The following is a 23,895-nucleotide window of genomic DNA, read 5'->3' as shown; positions in this document are numbered from 1 at the left end:
GCTGATTCACAGATGGATACAATTTTATCTTGCCTTGTGAAAGCAAAAATTCAGATATTTGTCAACATATTTACTAAAACTATCAATCTCAGTAATCTCACTGTGTTAATCTCACTGTACGCCCTGGTGATCACTCAATGTTCACACTCCCAGTAAAATAAAAAATCAGTTTTCCACATTATCACCTCGCACCAGGGGGAAGAAAAAGTGCTGGCGCTAATTTATTTAACTCTCCAGCACTCTGCCCAACCCTCCTGGACAGACAAAGTTGTTTAAAACTCATTCAAAAGGTTGTGGTGTGTTAACACAAACTCTGCTTAACAGAGCCGCTTGTAAGAGCAAGGTGATTTTCTGCTCAATTAAATACAGCTACAGTAGAGACAGATTTTAAATTCTTCAAGCAAAATTAGCTGTTTGTCAAAATCAGCTACTTTTCAAGCAGTACACAACTTCTCAAAAGATACATTTTGTCTCACATGCAAACTCAACAAAGGTTTATTTTTCATAATTCAGAAATTTGTACGATATGCCTCAATGACTCATTATAGTATTATAGCGAATACGGTACGCACAGGAAAAACAAAATATGGACCACCCTCCCAGCTGGGTCTCGCCTCCTGCTGTTCCAAAGCCTTATGGTTTCAAGGTATGTGTGAAGTATCTTTTCTTACTACAGTTAATAATCCAATCTATTATTAAACATCTGTCTATGTAATAAATATAGCCCAAAGGATCGCTGTAAAGGTTAAAATCCAAGCTGAAAAGACAAGACTTAACGTGTCTTCTCTAACTCTTCAGTTTACAGCTTGTCCATGGTCATTCATTATTAATATTGTAATGGCAGCAGGCATACAGATGGTACAAGCCGGTTGCAGCGCGGTGACAGTACAGCCCTCTACTCCCCTGCGCATAACAGGGATGTTAGCTGCATAGGTTGAAGAAGGTCTTCTGTAGCTCAGCCAGCAAAACCTCTGTTAAGCGATGCTGGAGACCATGGTTTGAGCCCATGTGGTGAAGGATAAACCGGGACAGGCGCAGCGAGAGCAACAAGCCCAAGAACCCAAATTCGTTACAGTATTCTTAATAAAATATTCCATGTTGCATTTAAATTGGAATGTTTTTACAAATATAAGAAGAGGCGATACACAACATGTAAATATAATCCTTTTCCCATCTTTAACTTAAACAATTCCGTGAAGAAATCCTAAATCACGAAACCATCATTTATAATAATTCATCCAGATACACACACTCACACCGTAACCAACAACAAGCTATAATAGTGGACTATTTTTATATATTCGGCTATGTAAGAAACAAACTAATTCTCTGATCGGGCATAGAACTGCCTGGGTGCAGCTTACACAAAGATTCTAAAATGATCAGGAGGAAGAAAAATCACCCGTTTGTCATGCATAAAAAGTGGTTTTTAACTATCTAAACCAGTTTTTTACAGCTTTTAAAGTTATGCAATGTTTGAGTTAGGCAGGAACACATCATTGTATCTTATTTTTTATTTTGTTTTTTAAAATAAAAAAAATCGTTTGCTCATCATGTTGATAAGATGTTCCCTGATTGTTGGCAATTGTAAAAACAAATCCTTTCCCACTCCCTTGTTTAACTTAAAGATTTACGTGAAGAAATCATTAAACACAAAACCATCACGTATAATAATTCATCCAGCTGGTTCATTGTTGAATGACTCTTACAGACGAGGTTCAATTCCAGGCAGTGTACTAAATAGTACAGTTTAAACTTTTTTTTTTAAATCCCAAATTAAATGGTTGGCAGATTACTGGCTGCTGACATTTGGATTAAGACAAAATATAGATTTTCTCAATTCAGATGTAAACCTCAACGAGACACATCATGTTCACAATAAGCTATAATAGTGGACTATTTTTATGTATTTGGCTATATGAGAAACAAACCGAAAGTAATGCTCTGCTCTGGACCGCCTGGGTGCAGCTTGCTACATTACAGTGCTCATTACCACTTACTACAACAAAATATGTTTTTTTTTTTAAATGAAACAAATGTCAAAATGTTTCCAAAATGTCCGCTTGTAATACTTAGTTACACTTAGTTACATATTAATATAACTATGAAGTGATGTTAAATCACTACAACATTTATCTTTTTACAATAACAGCAAGTGGTGTTCTTACTACGTATTCTTAGAAAAGGATAAAACATTCTAACTTTTTATGAAGTACAGAATATAAGCTTAATAATGTTAGAACAAGCATGTTAAAACCAGAACCCACTGTAAGTTACCAAGTTAAAGACTTTGATGCATAAAATATTTATGCATAATTAAATTATTTATGATGAAGGTGGAAGGTTATGTACTTTTGTCCAACTGAGCAATCTTGCTTTTATAAAATATACCGACTTTTTAATGTTTAATGATTAACATGCTGTAATACACAGTTTAAAATTATTAAAGTCTAAAGAGTATACAACTTAAATTCTTAATGGGAAAAAGATTGTCCCTCAGCACTAACTGGGATTCGAAATGTTTTCTGGTAACAGCTCAAATACTGTACATGAGATGTTAAGCTTTATTATACCTGGCGGTTTTACCAGGTGCTTCCGGATACTATTATCCTATTTAAAAAACATGCGGTATGATGCGGTATGTCCACCATGTTTTAACGCAGTGTACCTCGCTCATTTTGAATGGCTGGATCTGTATGTAGTAATTGGCTACAACACTGCCATTTTCACTGCCATTTGCTTCTAGCCAGATTATTAGATGAGAAAATCCATCAGTGCAACCATTAAGGAAGAGGCCATAGGGTCTAAGTTTGTGTTTGAATTCAAGCGCCAGGTGAAGTTAGGTCCATAACCGAAAAACTGCCGACGCAAGCAACGATGTTTACATTGCTCAATACCCTCACAGTCCAGTATATTTAGTAGATGCCAGATTGTTTCACGGTCTTCAGCTAAGCACTTTGTATGCATCCATTTGTACCCATGAAGCCTGCCTGATTTATTAATTTCTTGCTGAAGAGGAACTAGAGGCCATCATGGACAACTTCTCCCATCCCCTCTATGACAGGCTTGCAGGAATGAAGAGCACGTTCAGCAATAGACTGATTCATCCACGGTGCGACAGGGAGCGCTACAGGAGGTCATTCTTGCCGTCTGCCATAAGACTGTACAACGCATCCACCTTGCGTCTTGGCAGAGGCAACATCGACAGTGACCTGTTTCTGGACTAAACGCATCTACACATCTACTGCTACATCTGTTCTCTTTCTTTTTCTTTTTCTTTTTCCCATTTACAACCACTTTTTGTGCAATATATGCCAGGGACCTGTGCAATACATTTATATTTATATCTATAGTTACATCTATATTTATATTCATATGTGTGATATGAGTGTGATACGATTTTCTGTGTACTGTTCTATTCTAGTTTGTTCTTGTGTGTCCGGACTGTGAGTAACTCTTGTATTGTATTGTATGTATTGTACTATTATTATATAATTCGTTACACTGTGGCTGTGTTGTGTGTGTTAAGCTGCTGTTGCAATGCAATTTCCCTCACGGGATCAATAAAGTATCTATCTATCTATCTATCTATGTAGGATGCAGGATGTAACACTAGATGCTAGCCAACAGAGTACAATCACAGTTATGAACAGAATCCTCTTTGCAGCGATATGTTAGCTACAGTATCTCCTATAAAAACGATCCTTTTCTCATTTAAACAAGATCCTTTTCTCGTTTAAATGAGATCCTTTTCTCGTTTAAATGGGATCCTTTTCTCATTTAAATGAGATACTATCTTGTATAAACGAGTTATTTTTTTTTCTCTGTGGCATTAATAATCTCCCATAGTAATCCGCAACAAATGAGATGTATAGAAAGTCAAATCAGTCAGAATCTCAGAGCATTATAAGTGAGCACATTTGTCTAAAACATTTCCCATAACAGGACTGTCTGCATCTGGACAACATACAGTAGAAAACAATAGAGTAAGTAACATGTGCTGTCAACAGAGTGTAACACTTCTGTCTTCTACATCATGGTACAGTTTAAACATTGATAAGCTGTTCTCTAGTTACTGGCAATTGAAAAAATAACCCTTCTTCTCTCCTTTGTTTAACTTAAATAATTCCATGAAGAATTCCTCTTAATCACAAAACCAACTTATAATCATTTACCCAGATAACATACTCACCACAAAGCCAGTTTTCCCAGAAACAATTAACCTCCCAGTACATACAGATGCAGCCATTCAAAGTGCTTGGTATAAACACGTAACCCGGGCATTTCCCTACGTCATAACGCGTCATACCGCGGTACGTGATTGGCTGGCCAAAATGACCGACAGGGGCACTCGTGGTGCATTGGTCGGTCGTGGAAAGATTTAATCATTTAATGTCTTTACTGTGCATGTTTTAATCCGCTTAGTATTGAATATTTCTCCCTAAACATTTTAAGCATCAAAGTCTTACATGTGGTTATTTCGGAAACGTTTTTATGTGCTCCTATTCTGTATTTCAGTAATTCTGACCATGTTACTGTACGTTTATACAGTATACAGTACTCTGTGAGAAAAGTGATAGTTTTAAGCTTTTCTGCGAATACGCTTGATACCGGAGTAAACAAGCTTACTTTTAGAATTTTTTTAATAGGGAATATAATATGGAATCACGTATCTAAAGAAATTAATAACAATATAATTATATTCATGTACTGTAACACAAACAGTAGTATATGTAGTAGTAGTAGTAGTATGGCTGTTTCACCAGTTGTCATGTGACCGTGTTAGTGGCGTGATGGTTTAAGTGCCTAACTTATAAGCGAGAGGTCAGCTGTTCAAATCCAGCTATCGCCACGAGTTTTCTTTTACAAACATTTCTTTGAAAAACTAAAATAGCAATATTATGGACAATGAATTGACTTTTTATATTTCTAAATATCACAACATGTTCGAATCTAAGTCATTTTTTAGTAACAACGAATAGTAACCTCTTTCCCTCTGAATCACTCCAGTAGGTTATTAATATTATCTTCAGTGTCTCATCTTCCCAGTTTAGCTGATCTTTTGCTTCCTACGCATGCTTACACAGCTCCCTAGGTAAATTATCATACTTGACTGAGAAAGCTTTAGAGAACTTAACATTTTAATTATCAACAAATTGTAAATATGACGTTTACATTGGCGTTATTAATTTTTCACTTGAGTGTATGGAGGGGTTTTGCTGTGAAGTCTTCTTCAGGTGTGAGGGTCTTCTGCTCAAAATGAAACGCTAAAATGTAATGTAGGCTCTGAACGGGTTCAACTATGATTTGGGCTTGATTGAGGTCACTGCCTTTCATCTGAAATCCTGCTTGAATCCTGCTAAACTAAAAATTAAACACAAGAAGAGAAGAGGCTCTGGTGAAATTTCTCTGTGAACTGAAGAGTTAAAGTGTAAAGTGTCTCCTCCTTTAGAGTTGTTAATTTGTCAAAAAGTAAAAAATGCACTTTTTGAATATGTAATAATTGTGAAATAAGGTGAAATAAGAATTTTTGTATTTGAAACTGCACAATTAAACTTTTTGATCTTACTTTTTCACAAAAAATGGAACTGCACATAAGGAAGGCCATTTATTTCTAAGTCCCCCTTAGTGGCATATTACTTGGGGATTACAATGTAACAATCCTATATCCTGGGATAGAAGAGTGGGCTCCTGTGGACCTTTGGTGGACTTGATTACTATATAAACACAATGGAAGTCAGAGCTGTGAGTGAACCACAGTGTCTATCAAAAGTATTCACCAACAGTTTGTTGAGTTTGAGCAATTTTACAAAGAAGAATGGGCAAAAATTGCAGTGTCCCAATAAGTAAAGCTAGTAGAAACTTATTCAAGAAAACATATGACTCTAATGTGTGCCAAACATGCCTTTACCAAATATTACCTCAAAGCAGGTGAATACTTATGCAGTCACTTATTTTCTATTTTATTTTTATAATTATTGTAGGAGGATCTTTAGAATTTTGTTTTCACTTTGACATTATGGAGTGTTTTGTGTCAATCAATGGCAAAAAGTTGCATATAAATACATTGTGATTCTATATTGTAACACAGTACAATTTAAAAGTCCATGGGGGTGAATAATCTTGATAGCTGATCCTATTTGCAATTCTAGAGCTAGCGCTAGCTTATGTATTGTATGAAACCCCTTTCTAACAGTGTACATTAGGGAGTGGTACTTCATAACAGACATGTTAGGGCAGTTCTGTCCAAACTTTTCAAAGGTGTGGGCCACTTAAAAAAATTTAAAAAATGAGACCAAGTGTTACGATATAATAAATAATGGTGTGGATCCTATGCAGAGTCGTGGACGTGACGCTAGTTTCCTGTGGGAATCCAGTAACGAAGGTGCCTAGATCAATATCCTGAAACTGTAGTTGAATTTGAAGTGCGAGATCAAACAGTAGGTCAGAAGTCCAAAAGGTGCCTAGTTGAGATCCGATTACTTAGGAAGGTAATGAAAGCCAAGGTCCAAAATTCAAATGGTTATCTGAACAGCCATGATCCGAAAGAGGAGGTCGAGAGAAAAAGCAAAGTCCAAACACACAAGTACAGTACCAAACCGAAAAAAGCAAACCGAAGGCAGGGAAGCTCAAGCGCAGGGACAAACCCAAAATACTGAACTTAGAAGGAGACACCGGCTGAGTTTAAGTGAACCTGTAGTGGGGGTGTGGTGGAAAGGTGATCAGTTGATCAGTCAGTTAGTTAAATGAGAGGAACGGCCTCTTAAAGGGGCCGAGGCTGACCTGCTGGAACGACTGGAACTCCTAACACCAAGGGCCGCACTACTTATCTCTCCCAATTTAATTCAGCAAATCTCACTGTAAGTTATGGGTGTGTTGTAAGACTCCCTCTGAAGTCTGTAGAATGTCCATTTAACAGCACAAACATGTAATTAATGCTAATCGGTAAAAAATAAATGACTGGTATCAGTCATGGCTGTGCTGAGTTATGGCAGCCCTCATCAGGTTTTCTATATTTCTATATTTTCTATATTGCAAGAGTTCTTGCATACACACATGTATGCTCTTCCAAACATTGTCAGTAGTTTTTTTTACAACTTTTAAATATCTGTGGAAAGTTATAAGAAGAGGCATACTTCATAACCAAAATTCTATTGGTGTCACATCCTTGTGTTTGTTCTGAAAAGCTATATTAAGTTGTATATCAATTATTTCCAGCTGCACTGGACCTTTGTCAGCTCTGTGAAGTTGACCCCCTACACACAGCACAAACGAAAAAACCCACCTCGTAGTTAATGCTACGTTTGTGCCGTTGAAAGTAGCATTTGTGCTGCTTTTATTTCCGAGATATAGCATCATGTTTTTCGGGGTCATGATGTCACTCAGCCCCCCTTCAATGCTGTAGGGGAACCAGACCAGTCTCATTCATTAGTGCTGCATTTGTGTCGGTTTGTGCCATTGAAAGTAGCTGTCCAGTTGCTTTCGTTCCAGAGATATAATGTCTTCTTTTCTGGGGAGTGACCTTGCCCAGCCCCCCCACAACATCGTAGGGGAACCGGACCGGTCTCATTCATTAGTGCTACATTTGTGCCGGTTTGTGCCATTGAAAGTAATGTTTGAGCTGCTTTCATTTCTAAAATACTGTATAATGCCTTATTTTTCAGAGGATCACGTGACCACGCACGGTGACTTTGAGCTCCAGTAACCCAACTTTGTTCCTTTGTTTGCCTGGGTGGGGGGCGGCGGTGGATTTTGCATTTAATATCAGTATATTCTGTGCATTTGTGTGAACAGTAAAATAAAATTTGTCTCTAATATCATACCCGAATCAGAAGAGTTGCGGGTGTAACCTTAAAAAGCGAACATTAGCAAACAATTGTATGTTCTCACAAAGAGGCATTAAGGAGCACATCTTAATACTTCATAGCGGTGTCCTTTTGTAAAAAACTGAAGAAATAATCAGTTTCTCATTGTCTCCTTTGCAATGTAATGACCCAGGACATGTTTTCTGGCAGGCGGGCAGAATGCAGTGACACCTCTTAATTTGAAGGTCTCCCCATTTCATTCCAGGTTATGTGGAAAATCTGAAAGTTGACTCTCAAAGATATTTTGTGACTGGACTTAATGACTCAGCCAATTTCCCATGTCACAGTCAATGAAAAGAAATTGCCCAGTTGACAAGCTGTCTACAGTACCATTACATGTGTTCTGATAAAGTTGGGTCATAAAGTTGCATTTCTATGGAGTGTTCTGCACATCTCTAATTTTAGAGAGACATTTGGATTGGCCTAATTTAATTTGTTTCTGTACAGCCTCCTGTAGCCCTGCTACTCCTCTTGCACTCAGTGTATTAAAATCTACAGAAACAAATGGGAGATTGTGTGACACTCCACAGTGCCAGGGACAACTTGGCGATGAGCACCGACTCCCATTCCTCATCGGAACCACTACAGCCTTTTTCACAGGAACAAAAGAATCTATGTGTAACCACTCAGAAAGAGGCAAAAGATAAGAAGGTGGTTTTCGTTTTTTCGGTGGCGCAGCAAGTCCTCTCTAATTTTCCAAACAACTCAGATTTGATGGATACACCAGTTCTTTATCCTTTTTGTGTTCTGTTTGTTTTTCAGAACTCATAACATCAAGTGTTCTGTTCAACTGTTCTAGAGAGCTGGATGTCTGTGGCTCACAGGTGGTAGTACTAACAACGGCATTCTCACACTGCTAGGAAACATCATGAGCAGCCATTAATGTTCTCATGTTACCTTCTATGTGTACTAGGTGCTTCCTAAGAATCCTGTCGACTTGCATTGGTAGAGTGTCATGCTTCAGCACTGATTGTTTTAGGTTCTTAAAAACTTCCTCTACACTGGCTGAGCTTGGAGTGATGTTCACACTTTTGAAAAATTGAATCATTAAACCAGTCCAGAGTGGCAGATAGCAAGCAAGCCTTGTGAGATGAGGAACAATCTCTGGTAGGAAATGCAAGTTATCTCTATCACCACTGTCCACAGCAAGCAACCTGCATTCTTCACAGATTTATTTTACCCAGTCTTTCAGTGCTGTCGGGCATGCATCAAGGGTACAGCTTGGCTCTTGGTCCCCCGCTACACCAACTTCTTCTAGAACTTCATCAGGAGAAAAAGCAACGTATCCTTCTGCTATTCTTTTCTTCAGAAAGAGTTTGATTTTCTCTGAAATGACAGGCCTTCCCAATTCATCACTCCCTTCTGCCTCACTTAAAGCTACAATAATGAGTTGTTTTGCATCATCCAGTGACACAGACTGAATCAGCTGGGCTATGCTCCTGATGTAAAATTCTCTGAGTCTTCATCCCTTTTTTTAAGGCAGTCCCACCTGTGGAGACCTGCACATATCCATTCCAAGAGTCAGGATGTGATTGCATTGATATCATGCCTCTCCGACAACATCTGAACTACTAGGACTTTCACTGCCTTCACTCTGTGACCTGGTACTATCACTCTTTCATATAAAAATATATGCCCTGACATAACTTGAGGTCGTTTCAGCTTTTTCACAAGGGAACCTGTAGCATCAAATACCATAACAGATGTTTTGGATTGTATTTTATAAACATGCATTTGTCCAATAATGAATGAAGAATTTGTCAAGTCCAATATCATGAATACTACCATAGTAAGGAGAAGAGTACTTCATGTGATGAATTGAAAGAAGAGGATCCTTGTCAGAAACCTCCTGGTCACTGCGTTCCTGCTTTGCCTTGCGCAACACTGACAAATTGTGTGAGTGGCTTGGCTCTAGATCACCAACATTCATGAGCCTCAGAGCCTCAGAGGTATGCCAGGTGTAAGGCTGAATTTTGCTTTCAGACAATTCTGTTGAAATACGTAAACGCAGGCGTCCTGAGAGAACATACAACTGTTTGTTAATGTTCGCCTTTTAAGGCTACACCCGCAACTCTTCTGATTCAGGAATGATATTGGAGACAAATTTAATTTTACTTTTCCCACAAATGCACAGAAGATACTAATATTAAATGCAAAATCCACCGCCGCCCCCCACCCAGACAAACAGAGGAACAAAGTTTGAATTTGACTTGTTACTCTCGCACTGGTAACAGAGAACCTGAACTCAGCAGACGGGGTTACTGAAGGTCAATGTCACCATGCGTGGTCACGTGATCCTACGAAAAACAAGGCATTATATCTCAGAAACGAAAGCAGCACAAATGCTACTTTCAACTGCACAAACCGGCACAAATGTAGCACTAACAAATGAGACCAGTCCGGTATTGTAGGGGGGCTGAGTGACGTCAGGACCCCGAAAAAACATGGTGCTATATCTCGGAAACGAAAGCAGCACAAACGCTACTTTCAATGGCACAAACGTAGCACTAATGAATGAAGTGGGTTTCATCGTTTGTGCTGTCTGTGGGGTGACCAACTTCACGGAGCTCTAAGTTGACCCAGGTAGTTCATAACGTAACTGCAAAACCACATTTGAAACTCTACTGTCTCTGACATGCAGACCTCAGAAGTTAACCAACACAAATACTTTTAATTACTTGATGTGATGAAAACAACAGGTTTGCATTTTGAGCAATCTGAGTCTGGTGGGGTGGATGTTTTGCATTTCAATATAGCACCTCCCTTTTCAGAATATAACACAATTATAGAAAAATCATGGCCACCAGATCTTTCAATTGTGATCTTTGATAAGTTGACACCAGCGTCAGAGAGTTGAATTGATTTCTTATATATTTTCTGCATCTCTAGCAAATCTCTCTTTGAAAGCTTCATTTGTCAAGAGCGTTTAAATGATTGTTACACATGCTAGTGAAACTTGAAAAATATTGTTACAGTTGTGAATATAGATAACAATTGCAATTCGCGAGAAGAACATTGCACTGAAACAAATTGCACTTGTTGTTTTCATCACATTAAGTAATTAAAAGTACCGAGTGTGTTGGTATCTTTAAAATTTCTTGTAGACAGTCACATTATTACTCCAAAAAACAAGGCGTTCTATCTCAGTGAAAGCAGAAAGCAGCACAAATGATACTTTCAACAGCACAAACCGGCACAAACACAGCACTAACGAATGCAGTGGGTTTCAGTGATTGTGCTGTTTGCTGGGGGGGTGACATCCCGGAGATGGACAAGCAAACACGTCTTGGGTCATTGCACACTGCAAAAGACAAATTTTCAGCGGGGAGATATATGACGACTTAACGAAGGCACTCAATCTGTTGTAAGACGACCCGGGGAAGGGTCATTTATAACCGGTATTTCCGGAACGAAACACTGAAAATACTCAATATAGACCTGGACAAGATGGCCGCCAAGGATAACCAGCTGACCTGCTGTTGGAAAAGGCCTATGAAGCAAAACAAGGAGACACAGCTGAACTACATCAGGAAACAGAATATAAATGACCAGTTACAGAGCAACTCGGCAAACGGGGTCACTGGAAGTCAAAGTCACTGTGCATGGTTATGTAGCGGCGAGGCTTATTAAAGTACAGGAATTAAGGTTTCTGCTCCCTTGCCAGTCCCTCTCTCTTTCATCTCAGTGGTGCAAAAGCAGAGAGGCCACTTCACAATTAAGGTTTTTCTAGCTGATAGAGTGTCCTGATAACTCCCAGTGCTGAGATTCTCCAGCAACCTAACAAATGCTTATCTGGTGCCTCAAAGTCTGGGAGATTCCAAGGGAAAGTGTTATTCAAAGCTGGTTTACAACCCTAAGGTCAGAGGGCATGGTTACTCATCATCAGCCAATCAGGAACTGGTAGGGCAGGTTAACCCCACGTGGGTCTAGGACGCCCATGAAACTTTCAACCAATGAACGACCTGCAGTTCCTCCAGGTAAAAACAGGCAACACAGAGCGCCTGTAGCACAGTTGCCAAGGGCAGCACAGTTCCCAAGCGCAGGACTTTCTCGCAACGCGCCTGCTGGACATTCAGCCTCAGGGCTCCTCTTGAACATCCCCAGACTCAGTCCGGACCACCACGTAACGGCCAGTGTGTCCGAGTGCAGGACTTTCCTTTGTCCTAAGAGTAGAGGACGGAGGTTGCCAGCGCGTAACCAAAGGATCCACCTGAGGTTAGCATCAGCAGCAAGACTCGTGAACAGGTTGGAACTGTGGACAGCTGAATCACTATTCAGAACTAGCGCTTCATCAAGAACGAACCGGTCTTCTTCCTGACCTGCTGGGACCCGCAGTCACTTTTCTCCTGTGCACAAACTTTACTAGTAAGCCAGAACTAACTAGCCTGTCTTCAGAGAGCATCATCAGCAGAAATCTCTTCCACCACGTTGCACACAGCAACAGCAGCCTGGCACTGAGCCAGAGAGCGCCGATTGGACAGCAACAAGCCTGCCTTTGCTTCTTTGTCTGCGGGAGATCTAAATCCCCACAGATTGCATGAGTATTCAACATTCTGCATTACCGCTCGAGAATTCAATTCTTACCTCAACCAGAGTTGATATCAATTTAATTCCTAAGAGTGATGTACTTGCTTTTGAGTGTCTAATGTAGAAGTTGTAACCAAGTTCAATTACGAAACGGTCTAAATGAATGATATATTGAACGTATGTCCCTCTTGGTATTTGTAACTCTTCGTGATTGAATATATACCTGTTGTGTTCTGCCAACCCTCACGATAAGATCTGTTATGTTTATATGCACATTTTATGTATTAATAAATGTATTTTCATGTATTAGTACCTGTGTGTGTGCGTTGTTTGAGTTATCCCACGAGGTTGGATTCTAATACCATCAAAAGAATCATTTTATGACTTACTGCCACAATTAATAATTGTCCCAGTAAATGCACAAACCCCTACATTACTGGTGCCTCGTGAGAGGACACTACAATTACATGATCACCCAAAAACCAAGGAGCTATATCTCAGGAACGAAAGCAGCACAAATGCTGCACTAACGAATGAGACCTGTTTGGTTCCTCTACGATGTTGTGGGGGGCTGGGCAAGGTCACCTGCCCGAAAAAGAAGACGTTATATCTCAGGAACAAAAGCAGCTGGGAAGTTACTTTCAATGGCACAAACCGGCACAAATGCAGCACTAACGAATGAGACCGGTCCGTTTTCCCTACGACATTATAGGGGGGCTGAGTGACGTCACAACCCCCAAAAAGAAGGCGCTATATCTCGGGAAAGAAAGAAGCTGGGAAGTTACTTTCAAAGGCACAAATGCAGTACTAATGAATGAGACAGGTTTGATTTCCCTACAACGTTGTAGGGGGGCTGAGTGACGTCAGGACCCCCCAAAAATAAGGCGCTATATCTCGGAAACGAAAGCAGCACAAATGCTACTTTTAACGGCACAAACCGGCACAAACGTAGCACTAACGAATGAGACCTGGTTGGTTCCCCTACGATGTTGTAGGTGGGATGGGCAAGATTACCTGCCCAGAAAAGAAGACGTTATATCTCAGGAACGAAAGCAGGTGGTTTTCATCGTTTGTGCTGTCTGTAGGGGGGCAAACTTCACAGTCACCTCCCAAGAGCTGTATATTTGTTGCTACATCAGAAATGTCACATGTAAATGGATTGTCTATAAAAAGGAGCTACACCTGAAGAAGGCTCCACAGCTGAAATTTTGTGTTTTCTTTTTTCTCTTTTCAGCATGGAATAAATCTATTGCTTGTTCCTTTGCAGCCTATGCATGCTGACGCAACTAGCCACCTGAACTACTTCAGAGAAATCCACTTTCAGTTTCTCCAACAATGTGTGAAACCATTCACTTTGGATTACATTGGGATTTACTTACTCAGCCTGGAAAAGAACTGGGAAGTATGGGAAATTTGCTTGCTGTAATGGGCTGATAAATAGGTCCAGCTTTGCTTTAAACACACAATAATTTCCTTCATTAACATGGGCAAAATTTGGTGTCGCCGGTGTAGTGGAGCTAGTTCGGACACGGTGACGTTATCCCCCTCCCTGCGCGTAGCAGGGACCTCAGCTGCCCAGACTGAGTGAGGTATCCTTTAGCTCATGCGGCTGGTTCCCTGTTGCGTCACGCCGGAGACCTGGTTTTGCACCCCAGGTGTTAGGGGACGAATTGGCGGAGGGCACGAGAACGCGCAGAACTGCGACGGTCACACCCTTGCAATTTCAAATTTAACATGGTCAGATGGTGTGATACTGTATGTGTCAGAAATGCCAGTGTAGAGATAAAAACTGGATCCTCAAGGTAACTGAGGAATTCTTTACTGCATTTCTCCATGAGAAAAAGTTTTGCTTCTTGAATCAGATCACTGAATCTTGCCAAAATCTTCACTCTTTAAAAGCTTAAACTTTAAACAGTAGAACCTCAATTATATTCACCATTGTATTTACAGCTACAATAGATACAACAGATACAAAACCTTTTAAAACAGAAGCTGTTAACTCTACTTCACACCTGCATGTAAAGATCATGGTGTGCCCAGTAGCTCTTTTGTTTGGATTACACTTTGAATGAGTTCCTGAGGCATACAGTACCATCCAAGGTTTCGAAATTAGAAACAGGTATCTTTTGAGAAGTCAGGTACTGCCTGCAAAGAATCTGATTTTGACAAACCTTAATGAGCTAATTTTGCTTAAATAATTTAAAATCTGTCTGCCTGACTGAATTGCATCTTATTTAATTGAACTGTAGGGACACCTACAGACATACAAGATCTAAATTTAAGGTCTACTTCTTTCACGGTTTTGTTAAGCAAAATGTTTTTGCATTTGTTAAACTCCGAGATCCTGACTGATTTGACTTTATATTTTCCCCATTAAGCTGAAACAGAAAAGGAAGACATTCTGTAGTTAATCTTTTTGGAAATCGATTTATTATATGATTTGTTAATTATTATTATTGTTAACAATTATTATTATATTATTCATTATAAAACCACTAACATCGACACAGGTTCTGCTGCTGTTCATAGCCTCTCATTAATTTAAAATGCGCTGAACTCTGCCACAGGCACCCCTTTGAATTTTTAACACCTTTATCACTTTTGACTGTCCGGGGAGGGAGTGTCCCCAATACCCCACTATGAGAACATGAATGTGAATTGAACATTTAAATATTGTGATATATAAAATTAATACCCTGATACAACTGGCTAAATATATATATACAACATGTATATCAATAAATTAATATCATTTATTGCGTTAACTTGGTAGCAAATACTTAAAAAATTAAGAAGCTTCATATTTTTTAAACGTCATGATTACTACACAAGCAAGTGAAATGTGACAATTTGTTTCAGTTATGATCAGGAGAAAAATATATATTTTTTTTTTATTTATTTGCGGCTGCTGCCGTTGCATTCTTGCAATGGCTGGATAGTTAACCCTTCCAAATTGCTTTATCAGTCTGTCTGGGGGGGGAGTGTCTCCTTGACATTTGACACTCTTCTGTATACTTAAGTGATAGTGAATGTCAAGTAAATATACTGTGTGATAGTGTTGGTAGAGTTAGGAGGCTGTCTGAGCACTGGCAGAGCGCATGATATCTTCCCTGCGGTGTGCCGGTGTGTAGTCATCTGCAGAGATTTCGGTTCTCTGGTACAGGAGAGAAATCTTTCTCTAAGCGGAGAAATTAGTTTGTGTCGCAGGTGAGGGGAACACATTCGGTTCTCTCGTCAATGCCATTTGGGGGCGTGTGGGGATCTTAAATCGCAGCACTGATTGGCATGAGGTGTGGAAGCTGCACATTCCCACACGCCGCTGAGTAGGAAGTGCAGTGGGAGGTGTGTTCCACTGTCATATACCCTCCCCCTCAGCTTGGAGGGGATCCCCTAAGCGTCCACTTGATGTTGTCTGGAGAGAGCATCCATGTTTCGGTGGGCAATCCCTGCCCGGTGTTGTACCACGAAACGATAAGGTTGTAGGGCAAGGAACCACCTGGTCACCCGGGCATTTTTCTCTTTATTAGACTTCATCCAGGAGAGTGGTGCATGATCTGTAACGAGGGTGAATTCCCTGCCCAACAGGTAATACCTCAGCATTTCGATTGCCTACTTGACCGCCAGACACTCTTTCTCTACGACAGCATATTTTTGCTCCCAGGGCAGTAGCTTTCTGCTCAGGTATAGGACGGGATGTTCTTTGCCATTAAATTCCTGAGATAGGACTGCCCCTATGCCCTTTTAGGAGGCATCCGTTTGAAGGATGAACCTCTGTTGAAAGTTTGGGACCCTTGACTGGATCGTGGCATAAAGCGGCCTTGAGGTTACTAAAGGCTTTTAGTAAAAGCCTGGGTCCAGCGCACGATTTGGAGAGCTGCCACATGTGTGAAGTCAGTCAGGGGTGCAGCTCTCTTGGCAAGGTTGGGAATAAACCATCCGTAATAATTCAAAATCCCCAGGAAAGCCTTGATTTGGGTCTTCGATTTTGGTATCGGCCAGTACCGGATGGCCTCTATTTTGTCCAACTGAGGCCAGATTTTTCTCCCGCAATGTACCTGTGGTATTTGGTGGATGCAAACCCCAACTGGCTTTTCTTCGGGTTAATATGCAGACCCGCCTCCTCCAGTGAAGAGAGGACGGCCTGGCAATGTTCCAAATGTGCTGGCCAAGATTCACTGAAAATAACCAGGTCGTCCAGGTAGGCGGCCGCATAGTGGAGACGGGGTCTCAGAAGCCAGTCCATCAGGCGTTGAAAGGTGGTGGGGGCTCCATGGAGTCCGAAGGGCAGCACTTTGTACTAGTAAAGCCCCCAGAGGAGTCAAAAAAGCAGTCTTCGGCTTTGTCGGGTACGACAGGGGGATTTGCCAATAACCTTTTGTAAGGTCTAAGGTGGAAATAAATTTGGCCTTGCCCAGCTTCTCCAGGAGCTCATCTATCCGAGGCATCGGGTAAGCATCAAAACGAGAGATGTCATTGAGTTTCCTGAAGTCATTGCAGAAGCTCCAGGAGCCATCAGGCTTCGGGATGAGCAAAATGGGGCTGGACCAGGGGCTGTGGCTTTCCTCGATGACATCCAGCTCCAACATCCTCTGGACTTCCTTTCGGATCTCCTCACGTTTCGCTTTGGGTACCTGGTAAGGGGGCACCCATACAACAACTCCAGGGGGTGTCTCGATGTGATGCTGTACCAACTGTGTCCACCCTGGCAGATCTGAAAAGAGGTGACGGTTCCGGTCCAGGAGCATCTGGGCTTCCATGACCTGTGGGGGGGAGAGGTTTGGAGAGAGAGTAATTATATCCACGGAGGAACAGGAACTGTCTCTTCTGCAGGGGGTTCTCTCCAAGGTTTCAGGGCGTTCACATGGTATATCTTTTCCTTTTTTCAGTGGTCTGGATGGTATACCTTGTATGTGACTGGCCCTGTTCGTTCGCGGATTTAGTAGGGTCCCTGCCATCTTGCGTAAAGCTTTCACTCTGGTGAGAGCAGTAGCAGCATTACACGATCCCCAGGGTGAAAGATCCTGTGCCACGCTGAACGATCATAGTACTCCTTTTGTCTGCCTTGCGCTCGCTGTAGATGTTCCCCCACTAGTGGCTTCAGCTGTGCAAGCCTGTCCTGAAGGGAATGGACATAGTTGAGCACATTGTGGGAGGACAAGCGCTGTGACTCCCAAACCTCCCGGGCAACGTCTAAGATTCCTCAGGGTTGTTTCCCATATAATAACTCGAAGGGGGAGAACCCAGTAGATGCCTGGGGTTCCTCTTGGATGGCAAACATCAGGAGAGGGAGGATTAAGTCCCAGTCTTTCCTGTTGGCTTGCGAGACCTTTTTTAGCATCTGCTTCAGGGTTGATTAAATCTTTCCACCAGCCCGTCTGTTTGTGGATGCTATACTGACGTTCTCAGAAATTTTATGCTCAGGAGTTTAGCTATCTCCTGCATCAGGAGTGAAGTGAACGGAGTCCCTTGGTCAGTTAATATTTCTTTTGGCTAGCCGAAACGGGTGAAGAGATTTACCATCTCTTTAGCGATGCTGGTGCTGACGGCCCTATGTAGTGGTATCGTCTCCGGATACCTGGAAGCGTAATCCACTATCATGAGGATATATTTGTGTCCCCGGGCGGATTTTGGAAGGGGACCTACTATATCCATGGCGATGCGAAAGAAGGGCTCGTCAATGACCGGCTGGGGCTGTAATGGTGCTCGGAACTGCGGTACAAAAGCGCCTGACGTCAGCGTATACTCCTGGCCAGAAGAACCTTTTCAGGACTCACTCCCGGGTTTTGTCTATGCCCAAGTGTGCTCCCGGCAGATGTGTGTGCGCCAGGTGGAGGGCTCAGGCATGGGCCAGGGTAGGGTCCTCGGCTTGGTCTCGGGGGAAGTCTGCGGTGAGGATGCCCATCTCCCAGTTGTCAAGGGGGTCCGTAGGTGGCCCGGCTTGCTTAGATCTGGGGGGCGAAGATGGCGAGGCCGATGCACTAGTATTAGTTTGGGTAGCGCCCCCTTTCCTTTTGCAATTCCCCAGGGCGCAAATGCCTACCTCTGGCTTGTTGTTTTGTTGGCGTTTCGGTTTCTTTGCCGAGTCGCAGTTCGATTTAGAGCTGTTTCCAGAGTACAGCTCACTGAACAGGGAGGAATTCCTTCTGAGAATCAGGGGGTGTGGCAGCCCCTGTACTACAGCAGCTGTGATCACTACCGTACGCCCTCTAAAACGAAGCCGTAGGTGGGCTACCGGGTGTTCTTATTGTTCCCCATGAATGCAGCCAATAGAGATCTCATGATGTTTTTCGACCTGGTGTGGTCGGACTACATCAGAGGTGACCAAACAGAGAGCGCTCCCAGAATTGATGATGGCTAGGAGGGGCTGTCCATTTAATAGGATGGGTTCTACCGGAGGATTAGTTTGCGCCGTCCCCTTATGCCAGTTACGGGAGGATAGGAGTAGAATGTTGCAGTCCATTTTTGTATCTTCAGCAAGACACTGATCAGACTCGTGTCCCTCTATGGCACCTCGGGTACAGCGAGATGACCCCTGAATTCTCCTGGTGGCCTGGTCCACGGGGGTTGAGTGCACCTTGAATTTGGGGCGGACCCCCTGGTAGGTTTCTGATGTCATCCCCTCCTGCTCTGTACCTGCACTGGTGGCATCCTCATCCCGCCCTGCAAGGTCGGCTGCGGCCAGGTGTTTTTCTAGGGTGGCCATGAAATCGTCCACTGTCTGTGGGTCATGCTGGGTCACTGAACGTCGCAGCTCTGGGGGCAATTGCTGCAGGTACACGTCTAGGATGACCTGCTCGACTTTTTGACCCGGAGACAGGGTGTCTGGCTCGAGCCATTTTTTGGCCAGATATATCAAGTCTTACATTTGAGAGCAGGCGGAGACCCGGGGGTCATAGCGCCACTGTTAGAGCCGCTGGGGCAAGGATTTCTGCCTTCAGGTGGGTATAGTCCAAGGCAGACGCGCTATCCAGATTGTAATATGTCTTCTGGGCCTCGCCACAAAGAAAGGGAGCCACGATGTTGGCCCATAGGTTGAAGTACCATTGCAGGCGCTCTGCCATCCACTCGAAGGCTCTCAAGTAAGCCTCCACATCGTCTTCAGGCGTCATCTTCTGCAGAACATGGCTGGGCTGGACCTGAGCAGGTGCCGATGATGCGGTTGTGGGTGAGGTGGGTAAAATCTGAATTCGTTCTCCCATCTGTCGGCACAGATCCTGTAAAGCAGTTACTTGGTCCTGTAAATATCTGGTCTGAGCAGAAGCTGACTCGTGGACAGTGGAGATCTGAGCCTGGAGGGTGCCCTGAGCTTGTAGCTGTAACTCGTTGGTTTCCCATTGTACCGTTACAGAGGCAGTGAGGGCTTGGATTGCCTCTTCCATCAGGGTCAGGCCCTGATCAGCCATGATGACTACAAAAGTAGGTAGCCCCACGTTGGGCACCAAGTGTGATAGTGTCGATAGAGTTAGGAGGCTGCCTGAGCACCGGCAGAGAGCGTGATGTCTTCCCTGCGGTGTGCCGGTGTGTAGTCATCTGCAGAGATTTCGGTTCTTTGGTACAGGAGAGAAATCTTTCTCTAAGCGGAGAAATCATGAACGCCTGTGGGCGTGTGGGGATCTTAAATCGCAGTGCTGACTGGCATCAGGTGTGGAAGCTGCACATTCCCACATGCCACTGAGTAGGAAGTGCAGTGGGAGGTGTGTTCCACTGTCACAACTGTGATATATAAAATTAATAAAAACGTCAATGTAAATATCATATTTACAATTGGTTTAATTTGTCATTGCAGTTCAAACTTGCATCACAAAGAAAATTAAAACGGTGGTAAAGTTCTCCAAAGCCTTCTCAGTCAGTTCTTTGGGTGTGAAGAAGGGTGGTCCACACCCGAACAATGGAGCATTCTTCGAGTGTGGACCACCCTTCTTCACACCTAAAGAAGTCTCCACAGCCGATACATTTTTTTTTGTCTCTTTTCCGCATGGAATAAACTTTTACTTGTTCCTTTGCAGCCTACACATGCTGAAGCAGCTACCTACTTGAACCCTTTCCTACACTACTTCCAACTTACACAGCAAGCTATTTTGTCAGGAACCGCTCCTCCAACTGTTATGGGACCTCCTGGAAATGTTTCCAATCCCTCTACCTCTTCATGTCCATAAATTTTCCAACTTTTGACATCCTCACCATATCCTCTTTTATTTGCTATTGTAAGGAATTACCCAAGATATCAAGTTCCTGGTATCTTCACTAAAATTTTGCAAATTTAGCAAACTGAATACTGACAATGGTAAGAGTAAAACACAAATCTACCAGCCAGATCAGACTAAAAGTCTCTAATTGTTTAATGCTAAGATTTTTCAACATGAAGGGGCATTAAAAAGACAATAAACAAACAACACTTGAGATAAATTCTCAGTGATATTTATGAAACCAAATAAAAATGTCAGTAGGAGAAACCAAAATAGTTGACTAATGGTGAATGACAGCTTATTGTTGGAGCACCTACACGAAGAAATGCTTGATTTTTTTCAAACAATCAAGTCAGAGTGATGTTAAAAGAAGTGAGATTTGATATAATTTAATTATGTGATCATAATATAGTGTGCCTTCATGAATACTTTCAAACTGTGCAGGTACAGTACATTCCAAATCAAAAGTTTATTTCTGGAAAGCAGAAAGCAACACTTTAAAGAGATTCTGCTTAAAGAATAGAATAGATTAATTCTGTTACTCCTGACTTTTGTGATCACAGGGCAGCTTGCTCTGTCCAAGTACTTGTGGGATCTTATTCCTTTTAACCCTGAACAGTAGTACAGTGTATGTTTCTTTCAGATAATAGTTGAGTGTGTATAATGTTATAGCCAGTGACTAGTTTGCTTCAAGTTCTTTTCAGCATTGATGTTTAAAATACATCACAGTCACAATGGTTTTGGGTGTCTTAAAATATTATTTTTTTAGCAGAAAGAGAAAAAAGCTATTAGAACTGATAAAGCTTCTTATCTCAATTTCTTAGCTTTACGTTGCAATTTGTGACTTTAAATCATAAGCTCAGATGAAGCCAACTGCAAAAGAAAATACATTCTCTCCTTTTTATCATTCTTTTCAAGCTATTTTTATTCCCTAAAAGAACGCTACCATTTTTAATTTAATTAATTGCAAAAAATAAATAAATGTATATTTCTATTCTAGAATAATTCAGGGTAAACAATAAATGTCCATGTTTTTTTCAGAAAGTTATTTTTCATTCTCACACATGGTTAATTATTTCTGTCTATAAATCAATTTAAAGTAAATCTATAAAATAAAGCTACTGTTATAGTTTACTTCAACATATTTTAAATTATAATGCAGTTTTTTTTATTTTCTACGATGCTTTATGAATTACACTATTGTAGTGTACTCTCTCTCTTTCCTAGCGTTAATCCCGCATCAGCAGGGTCCGCTTGTCGGCACACCAGTCTCCATTTGGTGGTTTGAACCAAATCTTTGAGCTGACGTTGCCATTAACTGCGACCGAGAAATACTCCAACCGGCGCGTCGCTCCGCCTGCCGTCGGAGTGGGGGGGGTGGAGAACAAATTATTTAGAGGGGGATTATTAGGAGGCATAGGAAATTTAACAAGGACACCAGGGTTACACCTGTACTCTTTTCGAGAAACACCCTGGGATTTTTAATGACTACAGAGAGTCAGGACCTCGGTTTTACGTCTCATCCGAAGGACAGCGCTTATTTACAGTATAGTTTTTCCCAGGAGGTCTCCAAGGTACTGACCAGGCTCACACCTGCTTAGCTTCAGTGGGTTGCCAGTTGTGAGTTGCAGGGTGATATGGCTGCTGTCTCAGACACTATTGTAGTGTACTGATTAGGGCAAATTAATTGGATGTTAAGTCAGTATTGAATGCAAATAATTCTGTTCTGAAATGTCATTCTTAATTGGTTATTGTGCTCAATTAAATTAAAACAATCAGAGTATGAAGACAAGATTAAGTACTATTTTATATAGTTTAAGTATTTTATTTAAAAAAAAAAACAAAGAATCAAAGAATGTATTTTTACAACATTGAAAAACAACTGGTAATTTTCCTGGCAGTTATATGTTTAAAAACATGGGGATGTATTTCAGTTAGTAGTTATTTGATTTGACCAAAATTAGTTGAACATTGCATGAAAAAACCTTTATAAGTTAAAATTAATACTAATATTTTGATTTAATTGAAATTATACTGTTTCACAGATGTGGGTACGTTTATCAATCTTACAACGTTACATTACATGTGTACCCAGTCTTTCCAAAATCCTTGTGTAACCAGTCTTTGTGAATAAGAGAACATATTTATTAAAATGATTTTGTAATAATATGGAATCCCTTATCTAAAAAAGTTAAAAACTATATTAATTTAAGGATCTAAATATATGTATTTATATAGCTGGTACTATTACTGTAATCCACTTTCTTTGTAAACATGTTTTATTTTTAATTTGACTCATTCATGCATGATTATTTCTAAACAGTTTTAAGCTGTTTGTCTTAGCTTTATTTCCAAGCAGCCTGTTGGTACAGCAGGTTTGTCAGTAGGGGTTCTTTGTAGGTGATCTGAGTTCAATACCTGCATAGGGCACAAGTTTTTTTTCTAACAAAGACTTTTTAAAAAATAAAATAGTTAATATTATGTACACTATGTTAACATGTTTTTCTTTTTTATATATTATAACATATTCAATGTTAAGTGATATTAATAATGAAATAAAAATGGGAATTAGCAAACATGAATACTGTCAACTGTTCAACCAGTTTAATTCAAAACACTTTATTCAGTGGGGCAATTTAACAGACGCCTCAAGCCTTAAAACGAAATCATATATATTGTAATTATAATCGAGAATAACAAGGTGGTATTAAAAATACCACTGAAACTATAATAATGTGTGTGGTCATTAATAACAGTATTCATTTAATAATAATAATTTCAGTCTTCTTTTTCAGAGTCATTTTTTTCTTCGGTTTTCATAAGCTTCACTTATTAAAACACCTATTTATGAGACAGGTGTCAATAATTTTGTGAACAAATGACAAAGAGCCTGCAACCTACAGGTTTAAAGATCGCAATTTGTGAAAACTTAATAATGGAATGTAAATCTTTTCATTTTAACTTGAAATCTTTTAATTATCATTAAACACAGCTTTCTCACCAGTTAGTTTTATATTTGAAACCATCGTTAAACAAAGCAGGGGCTTATTGTACTTTCTAATGACATTACGCATGAAAAGATTTTACATTTTAATCGTTTTTAATTTTTTAAAAATATATTTTAGTATTTTTTAATCTACACAAATATCACTTTTTTCTCTACTCTCTAAGGTCTCAGTCCCTAATGCCTACTCGTCCCTCGCAAGACCTCCACTGGGCAGCTCCGACCACAACACTCTGCTTCTCAGGCCAATCTTCCAGCTGCTGTTCAAGAGGATCAAACCAGAGACAAGAACAGTAAAAGCGTGGAACTCAGA

The sequence above is a fragment of the Atractosteus spatula genome, chromosome 3 (assembly GCF_055471065.1).
Source record: "Atractosteus spatula isolate fAtrSpa1 chromosome 3, fAtrSpa1.hap1, whole genome shotgun sequence".
Taxonomy (NCBI): domain Eukaryota; kingdom Metazoa; phylum Chordata; class Actinopteri; order Semionotiformes; family Lepisosteidae; genus Atractosteus; species Atractosteus spatula.
The sequence above is the reverse complement of the archived record's forward strand: the minus strand, read 5'-3'. Positions refer to the sequence as shown.